Source organism: Salvelinus fontinalis, chromosome 39 (assembly GCF_029448725.1).
Source record: "Salvelinus fontinalis isolate EN_2023a chromosome 39, ASM2944872v1, whole genome shotgun sequence".
In the NCBI taxonomy this organism is placed as follows: Eukaryota; Metazoa; Chordata; class Actinopteri; order Salmoniformes; family Salmonidae; genus Salvelinus; species Salvelinus fontinalis.
Window position 1 is genome coordinate 28228001 of NC_074703.1, and position 10000 is coordinate 28238000.

General features: G+C 43.1%; 1 protein-coding gene across 1 annotated transcript in view; it reads left to right on the plus strand.

Annotated features, from left to right (window-relative positions):
- LOC129838733 (voltage-dependent calcium channel subunit alpha-2/delta-4-like) overlaps positions 1-10000 on the plus strand; it is a 68161-nt gene that overhangs the window by 50745 nt on the left and 7416 nt on the right. The gene's annotated exons all lie outside the window — the stretch shown is intronic.

The following is a 10000-nucleotide window of genomic DNA, read 5'->3' on the forward strand; positions in this document are numbered from 1 at the left end:
TTGCTGTCCTGGGGCTCTGTGGGGTGTGTTTGTGTTTGTGAACAGAGCCCCAGCATCGACTTGCTTAGGGGGCTCTTCTCCAGGTTAATTTCTCTGTAGGTGATGGCTCTCTCTACCTCTCTCTCTCTCTCTCTACCTCTCTCTCTCTCTGTATCTCATTCTTCTCTATTTCTCTGTTTGTCTTCATCTGTATATTGTTTTATCTAACGTCTCCATTTCCATGTCTTCTATTCTGTTGTTTGTCTGTTCTCTCCTTCTCATCTGTGTCTGTGTTGTTGTCGCGCTCTCTCTTTCTCTTTCTGTCTCTCTGTCTCTTACTCACTCACTCACTCACTCACTCACTCACTCACTCACTCACTCACTCACTCACTCCACCAGCTGCCCAACACAGCAGAGGTAAAGTCTGGGCTCTGTCTAACCCTGTAGACACATTTAGAAAACGTTTGATAGAAAACATTCCCTAGCTCCTTCTCTTTTCACATGTAGCTGTCAGAACATAGCTGCTAGTTAGGTCCAGTATACGGTTGAATTATAGAACTAGATCATGTTGGAGCTTTCCATGTCATTGTACTGTGTACTCTACGCTGTATCCTGTATCCTGTATCCTGTATCCTGTATCCTGTATCCTGTGCATATGACGAATAAACTTGAATTGGCTGGATGTGGTTATAGTGTCAGACACTAACTGGTCGTCCTCTGTACCTGACAGTAGATGTGTTATAGTGTCAGACACTACCTCGTCGTCCTCTGTACCTGACAGTAGATGTGTTATAGTAGATGTGTTATAGTATCAGACACTAACTGGTCGTCCTCTGTACCTGACAGTAGATGTGTTATAGTATCAGACACTACCTCGTCATCCTCTGTAGCTGACAGTAGATGTGTTATAGTGTCAGACACTACCTCGTCGTCCTCTGTACCTGACAGTAGATGTGTTATAGTATCAGACACTACCTCGTCGTCCTCTGTACCTGACAGTAGATGTGTTATAGTAGATGTGTTATAGTATCAGACACTACCTCGTCGTCCTCTGTATCTGACAGTAGATGTGTTATAGTATCAGACACTACCTCGTCGTCCTCTGTACCTGACAGTAGATGTGTTATAGTATCAGACACTACCTCGTCGTCCTCTGTACCTGACAGTAGATGTGTTATAGTATCAGACACTGCCTCGTCGTCCTCTGTACCCAATAGTAGATGTGTTATAGTAGATGTGTTATAGTATCAGACACTACCTCGTCATCCTCTGTACCTGACAGTAGATGTGTTATAGTAGATGTGTTATAGTGTCAGACACTACCTCGTCGTCCTCTGTACCTGACAGTAGATGTGTTATAGTATCAGACACTACCTCGTCGTCCTCTGTACCTGACAGTAGATGTGTTATAGTATCAGACACTACCTCGTCATCCTCTGTACCTGACAGTAGATGTGTTATAGTAGATGTGTTATAGTATCAGACACTACCTCGTCATCCTCTGTACCTGACAGTAGATGTGTTATAGTATCAGACACTACCTCGTCATCCTCTGTACCCAACAGTAGATGTGTTATAGTATCAGACACTACCTCGTCGTCCTCTGTACCTGACAGTAGATGTGTTATAGGATCAGACACTACCTCGTCGTCCTCTGTACCTGACAGTAGATGTGTTATAGTATCAGACACTACCTCGTCGTCCTCTGTACCTGACAGTAGATGTGTTATAGTATCAGACACTACCTCGTCGTCCTCTGTACCTGACAGTAGATGTGTTATAGTATCAGACACTACCTCGTCATCCTCTGTACCTGACAGTAGATGTGTTATAGTATCAGACACTACCTCGTCGTCCTCTGTACCTGACAGTAGATGTGTTATAGTATCAGACACTACCTCGTCATCCTCTGTACCCAACAGTAGATGTGTTATAGTAGATATGTTATAGTATCAGACACTACCTCGTCATCCTCTGTACCTGACAGTAGATGTGTTATAGTATCAGACACTACCTCGTCGTCCTCTGTACCTGACAGTAGATGTGTTATAGTATCAGACACTACCTCGTCGTCCTCTGTACCTGACAGTAGATGTGTTATAGTATCAGACACTACCTCGTCATCCTCTGTACCTGACAATAGATGTGTTATAGTATCAGACACTACCTCGTCGTCCTCTGTACCTGACAGTAGATGTGTTATAGTATCAGACACTACCTCGTCGTCCTCTGTACCTGACAGTAGATGTGTTATAGTATCAGACACTACCTCGTCATCCTCTGTACCTGACAGTAGATGTGTTATAGTATCAGACACTACCTCGTCGTCCTCTGTACCCAACAGTAGATGTGTTATAGTATCAGACACTACCTCGTCGTCCTCTGTACCTGACAGTAGATGTGTTATAGTATCAGACACTACCTCGTCGTCCTCTGTACCCAACAGTAGATGTGTTATAGTAGATGTGTTATAGTATCAGACACTACCTCGTCGTCCTCTGTACCTGACAGTAGATGTGTTATAGTATCAGACACTACCTCGTCGTCCTCTGTACCTGACAGTAGATGTGTTATAGTAGATGTGTTATAGTATCAGACACTACCTCGTCATCCTCTGTACCTGACAGTAGATGTGTTATAGTATCAGACACTACCTCGTCATCCTCTGTACCTGACAGTAGATGTGTTATAGTATCAGACACTACCTCGTCGTCCTCTGTACCTGACAGTAGATGTGTTATAGTATCAGACACTACCTCGTCGTCCTCTGTACCTGACAGTAGATGTGTTATAGTATCAGACACTACCTCATCATCCTCTGTACCTGACAGTAGATGTGTTATAGTAGATGTGTTATAGTATCAGACACTACCTAGTCGTCCTCTGTACCTGACAGTAGATGTGTTATAGTATCAGACACTACCTCGTCGTCCTCTGTACCTGACAGTAGATGTGTTATAGTATCAGACACTACCTCATCATCCTCTGTACCTGACAGTAGATGTGTTATAGTAGATGTGTTATAGTATCAGACACTACCTAGTCGTCCTCTGTACCTGACAGTAGATGTGTTATAGTATCAGACACTACCTAGTCGTCCTCTGTACCTGACAGTAGATGTGTTATAGTATCAGACACTACCTCGTCATCCTCTGTACCTGACAGTAGATGTGTTATAGTAGATGTGTTATAGTATCAGACACTACCTCGTCATCCTCTGTACCTGACAGTAGATGTGTTATAGTATCAGACACTACCTCGTCATCCTCTGTACCCAACAGTAGATGTGTTATAGTATCAGACACTACCTCGTCGTCCTCTGTACCTGACAGTAGATGTGTTATAGGATCAGACACTACCTCGTCGTCCTCTGTACCTGACAGTAGATGTGTTATAGTATCAGACACTACCTCGTCGTCCTCTGTACCTGACAGTAGATGTGTTATAGTATCAGACACTACCTCGTCGTCCTCTGTACCTGACAGTAGATGTGTTATAGTATCAGACACTACCTCGTCATCCTCTGTACCTGACAGTAGATGTGTTATAGTATCAGACACTACCTCGTCGTCCTCTGTACCTGACAGTAGATGTGTTATAGTATCAGACACTACCTCGTCATCCTCTGTACCCAACAGTAGATGTGTTATAGTAGATATGTTATAGTATCAGACACTACCTCGTCATCCTCTGTACCTGACAGTAGATGTGTTATAGTATCAGACACTACCTCGTCGTCCTCTGTACCTGACAGTAGATGTGTTATAGTATCAGACACTACCTCGTCGTCCTCTGTACCTGACAGTAGATGTGTTATAGTATCAGACACTACCTCGTCATCCTCTGTACCTGACAATAGATGTGTTATAGTATCAGACACTACCTCGTCGTCCTCTGTACCTGACAGTAGATGTGTTATAGTATCAGACACTACCTCGTCGTCCTCTGTACCTGACAGTAGATGTGTTATAGTATCAGACACTACCTCGTCATCCTCTGTACCTGACAGTAGATGTGTTATAGTATCAGACACTACCTCGTCGTCCTCTGTACCCAACAGTAGATGTGTTATAGTATCAGACACTACCTCGTCGTCCTCTGTACCTGACAGTAGATGTGTTATAGTATCAGACACTACCTCGTCGTCCTCTGTACCCAACAGTAGATGTGTTATAGTAGATGTGTTATAGTATCAGACACTACCTCGTCGTCCTCTGTACCTGACAGTAGATGTGTTATAGTATCAGACACTACCTCGTCGTCCTCTGTACCTGACAGTAGATGTGTTATAGTAGATGTGTTATAGTATCAGACACTACCTCGTCATCCTCTGTACCTGACAGTAGATGTGTTATAGTATCAGACACTACCTCGTCATCCTCTGTACCTGACAGTAGATGTGTTATAGTATCAGACACTACCTCGTCGTCCTCTGTACCTGACAGTAGATGTGTTATAGTATCAGACACTACCTCGTCGTCCTCTGTACCTGACAGTAGATGTGTTATAGTATCAGACACTACCTCATCATCCTCTGTACCTGACAGTAGATGTGTTATAGTAGATGTGTTATAGTATCAGACACTACCTAGTCGTCCTCTGTACCTGACAGTAGATGTGTTATAGTATCAGACACTACCTAGTCGTCCTCTGTACCTGACAGTAGATGTGTTATAGTATCAGACACTACCTCATCATCCTCTGTACCTGACAGTAGATGTGTTATAGTAGATGTGTTATAGTATCAGACACTACCTAGTCGTCCTCTGTACCTGACAGTAGATGTGTTATAGTATCAGACACTACCTAGCCGTCCTCTGTACCTGACAGTAGATGTGTTATAGTATCAGACACTACCTCGTTGTCCTCTGTACCTGACAGTAGATGTGTTATAGTATCAGACACTACCTCGTCGTCCTCTGTACCTGACAGTAGATGTGTTATAGTAGATGTGTTATAGTATCAGACACTACCTCATCATCCTCTGTACCTGACAGTAGATGTGTTATAGTAGATGTGTTATAGTATCAGACACTACCTCGTCGTCCTCTGTACCTGACAGTAGATGTGTTATAGTAGATGTGTTATAGTATCAGACACTACCTAGTCGTCCTCTGTACCTGACAGTAGATGTGTTATAGTATCAGACACTACCTCGTCGTCCTCTGTACCTGACAGTAGATGTGTTATAGTATCAGACACTACCTCATCATCCTCTGTACCTGACAGTAGATGTGTTATAGTAGATGTGTTATAGTATCAGACACTACCTAGTCGTCCTCTGTACCTGACAGTAGATGTGTTATAGTATCAGACACTACCTAGTCGTCCTCTGTACCTGACAGTAGATGTGTTATAGTATCAGACACTACCTCGTCATCCTCTGTACCTGACAGTAGATGTGTTATAGTAGATGTGTTATAGTATCAGACACTACCTCGTCATCCTCTGTACCTGACAGTAGATGTGTTATAGTATCAGACACTACCTCGTCATCCTCTGTACCCAACAGTAGATGTGTTATAGTATCAGACACTACCTCGTCGTCCTCTGTACCTGACAGTAGATGTGTTATAGGATCAGACACTACCTCGTCGTCCTCTGTACCTGACAGTAGATGTGTTATAGTATCAGACACTACCTCGTCGTCCTCTGTACCTGACAGTAGATGTGTTATAGTATCAGACACTACCTCGTCGTCCTCTGTACCTGACAGTAGATGTGTTATAGTATCAGACACTACCTCGTCATCCTCTGTACCTGACAGTAGATGTGTTATAGTATCAGACACTACCTCGTCGTCCTCTGTACCTGACAGTAGATGTGTTATAGTATCAGACACTACCTCGTCATCCTCTGTACCCAACAGTAGATGTGTTATAGTAGATATGTTATAGTATCAGACACTACCTCGTCATCCTCTGTACCTGACAGTAGATGTGTTATAGTATCAGACACTACCTCGTCGTCCTCTGTACCTGACAGTAGATGTGTTATAGTATCAGACACTACCTCGTCGTCCTCTGTACCTGACAGTAGATGTGTTATAGTATCAGACACTACCTCGTCATCCTCTGTACCTGACAATAGATGTGTTATAGTATCAGACACTACCTCGTCGTCCTCTGTACCTGACAGTAGATGTGTTATAGTATCAGACACTACCTCGTCGTCCTCTGTACCTGACAGTAGATGTGTTATAGTATCAGACACTACCTCGTCATCCTCTGTACCTGACAGTAGATGTGTTATAGTATCAGACACTACCTCGTCGTCCTCTGTACCCAACAGTAGATGTGTTATAGTATCAGACACTACCTCGTCGTCCTCTGTACCTGACAGTAGATGTGTTATAGTATCAGACACTACCTCGTCGTCCTCTGTACCCAACAGTAGATGTGTTATAGTAGATGTGTTATAGTATCAGACACTACCTCGTCGTCCTCTGTACCTGACAGTAGATGTGTTATAGTATCAGACACTACCTCGTCGTCCTCTGTACCTGACAGTAGATGTGTTATAGTAGATGTGTTATAGTATCAGACACTACCTCGTCATCCTCTGTACCTGACAGTAGATGTGTTATAGTATCAGACACTACCTCGTCATCCTCTGTACCTGACAGTAGATGTGTTATAGTATCAGACACTACCTCGTCGTCCTCTGTACCTGACAGTAGATGTGTTATAGTATCAGACACTACCTCGTCGTCCTCTGTACCTGACAGTAGATGTGTTATAGTATCAGACACTACCTCATCATCCTCTGTACCTGACAGTAGATGTGTTATAGTAGATGTGTTATAGTATCAGACACTACCTAGTCGTCCTCTGTACCTGACAGTAGATGTGTTATAGTATCAGACACTACCTAGTCGTCCTCTGTACCTGACAGTAGATGTGTTATAGTATCAGACACTACCTCATCATCCTCTGTACCTGACAGTAGATGTGTTATAGTAGATGTGTTATAGTATCAGACACTAGCTAGTCGTCCTCTGTACCTGACAGTAGATGTGTTATAGTATCAGACACTACCTAGTCGTCCTCTGTACCTGACAGTAGATGTGTTATAGTATCAGACACTACCTCGTTGTCCTCTGTACCTGACAGTAGATGTGTTATAGTATCAGACACTACCTCGTCGTCCTCTGTACCTGACAGTAGATGTGTTATAGTAGATGTGTTATAGTATCAGACACTACCTCATCATCCTCTGTACCTGACAGTAGATGTGTTATAGTAGATGTGTTATAGTATCAGACACTACCTCGTCGTCCTCTGTACCTGACAGTAGATGTGTTATAGTAGATGTGTTATAGTATCAGACACTACCTCGTCGTCCTCTGTACCTGACAGTAGATGTGTTATAGTAGATGTGTTATAGTATCAGACACTACCTCGTCGTCCTCTGTACCTGACAGTAGATGTGTTATAGTATCAGACACTACCTCGTCATCCTCTGTACCCAACAGTAGATGTGTTATAGTAGATATGTTATAGTATCAGACACTACCTCGTCATCCTCTGTACCTGACAGTAGATGTGTTATAGTATCAGACACTACCTCGTCGTCCTCTGTACCTGACAGTAGATGTGTTATAGTATCAGACACTACCTCGTCGTCCTCTGTACCTGACAGTAGATGTGTTATAGTATCAGACACTACCTCGTCATCCTCTGTACCTGACAATAGATGTGTTATAGTATCAGACACTACCTCGTCGTCCTCTGTACCTGACAGTAGATGTGTTATAGTATCAGACACTACCTCGTCGTCCTCTGTACCTGACAGTAGATGTGTTATAGTATCAGACACTACCTCGTCATCCTCTGTACCTGACAGTAGATGTGTTATAGTATCAGACACTACCTCGTCGTCCTCTGTACCCAACAGTAGATGTGTTATAGTATCAGACACTACCTCGTCGTCCTCTGTACCTGACAGTAGATGTGTTATAGTATCAGACACTACCTCGTCGTCCTCTGTACCCAACAGTAGATGTGTTATAGTAGATGTGTTATAGTATCAGACACTACCTCGTCGTCCTCTGTACCTGACAGTAGATGTGTTATAGTATCAGACACTACCTCGTCGTCCTCTGTACCTGACAGTAGATGTGTTATAGTATCAGACACTACCTCGTCGTCCTCTGTACCTGACAGTAGATGTGTTATAGTATCAGACACTACCTCATCATCCTCTGTACCTGACAGTAGATGTGTTATAGTAGATGTGTTATAGTATCAGACACTACCTAGTCGTCCTCTGTACCTGACAGTAGATGTGTTATAGTATCAGACACTACCTAGTCGTCCTCTGTACCTGACAGTAGATGTGTTATAGTATCAGACACTACCTCATCATCCTCTGTACCTGACAGTAGATGTGTTATAGTAGATGTGTTATAGTATCAGACACTACCTAGTCGTCCTCTGTACCTGACAGTAGATGTGTTATAGTATCAGACACTACCTAGTCGTCCTCTGTACCTGACAGTAGATGTGTTATAGTATCAGACACTACCTCGTCGTCCTCTGTACCTGACAGTAGATGTGTTATAGTATCAGACACTACCTCGTCGTCCTCTGTACCTGACAGTAGATGTGTTATAGTATCAGACACTACCTCGTCGTCCTCTGTACCTGACAGTAGATGTGTTATAGTATCAGACACTACCTCGTCGTCCTCTGTACCTGACAGTAGATGTGTTATAGTATCAGACACTACCTCGTCGTCCTCTGTACCTGACAGTAGATGTGTTATAGTAGATGTGTTATAGTATCAGACACTACCTCGTCGTCCTCTGTACCTGACAGTAGATGTGTTATAGTATCAGACACTACCTCGTCGTCCTCTGTACCTGATAGTAGATGTGTTATAGTATCAGACACTACCTCGTCATCCTCTGTATCTGACAGTAGATGTGTTATAGTAGATGTGTTATAGTATCAGACACTACCTCATCATCCTCTGTACCTGACAGTAGATGTGTTATAGTATCAGACACTACCTCGTCGTCCTCTGTACCTGACAGTAGATGTGTTATAGTAGATGTGTTATAGTATCAGACACTACCTCATCATCCTCTGTACCTGACAGTAGATGTGTTATAGTAGATGTGTTATAGTATCAGACACTACCTCGTCGTCCTCTGTACCTGACAGTAGATGTGTTATAGTAGATGTGTTATAGTATCAGACACTACCTCGTCGTCCTCTGTACCTGACAGTAGATGTGTTATAGTAGATGTGTTATAGTATCAGACACTACCTCGTCGTCCTCTGTACCTGACAGTAGATGTGTTATAGTATCAGACACTACCTCGTCATCCTCTGTACCCAACAGTAGATGTGTTATAGTAGATATGTTATAGTATCAGACACTACCTCGTCATCCTCTGTACCTGACAGTAGATGTGTTATAGTATCAGACACTACCTCGTCGTCCTCTGTACCTGACAGTAGATGTGTTATAGTATCAGACACTACCTCGTCGTCCTCTGTACCTGACAGTAGATGTGTTATAGTATCAGACACTACCTCGTCATCCTCTGTACCTGACAATAGATGTGTTATAGTATCAGACACTACCTCGTCGTCCTCTGTACCTGACAGTAGATGTGTTATAGTATCAGACACTACCTCGTCGTCCTCTGTACCTGACAGTAGATGTGTTATAGTATCAGACACTACCTCGTCATCCTCTGTACCTGACAGTAGATGTGTTATAGTATCAGACACTACCTCGTCGTCCTCTGTACCCAACAGTAGATGTGTTATAGTATCAGACACTACCTCGTCGTCCTCTGTACCTGACAGTAGATGTGTTATAGTATCAGACACTACCTCGTCGTCCTCTGTACCCAACAGTAGATGTGTTATAGTAGATGTGTTATAGTATCAGACACTACCTCGTCGTCCTCTGTACCTGACAGTAGATGTGTTATAGTATCAGACACTACCTCGTCGTCCTCTGTACCTGACAGTAGATGTGTTATAGTAGATGTGTTATAGTATCA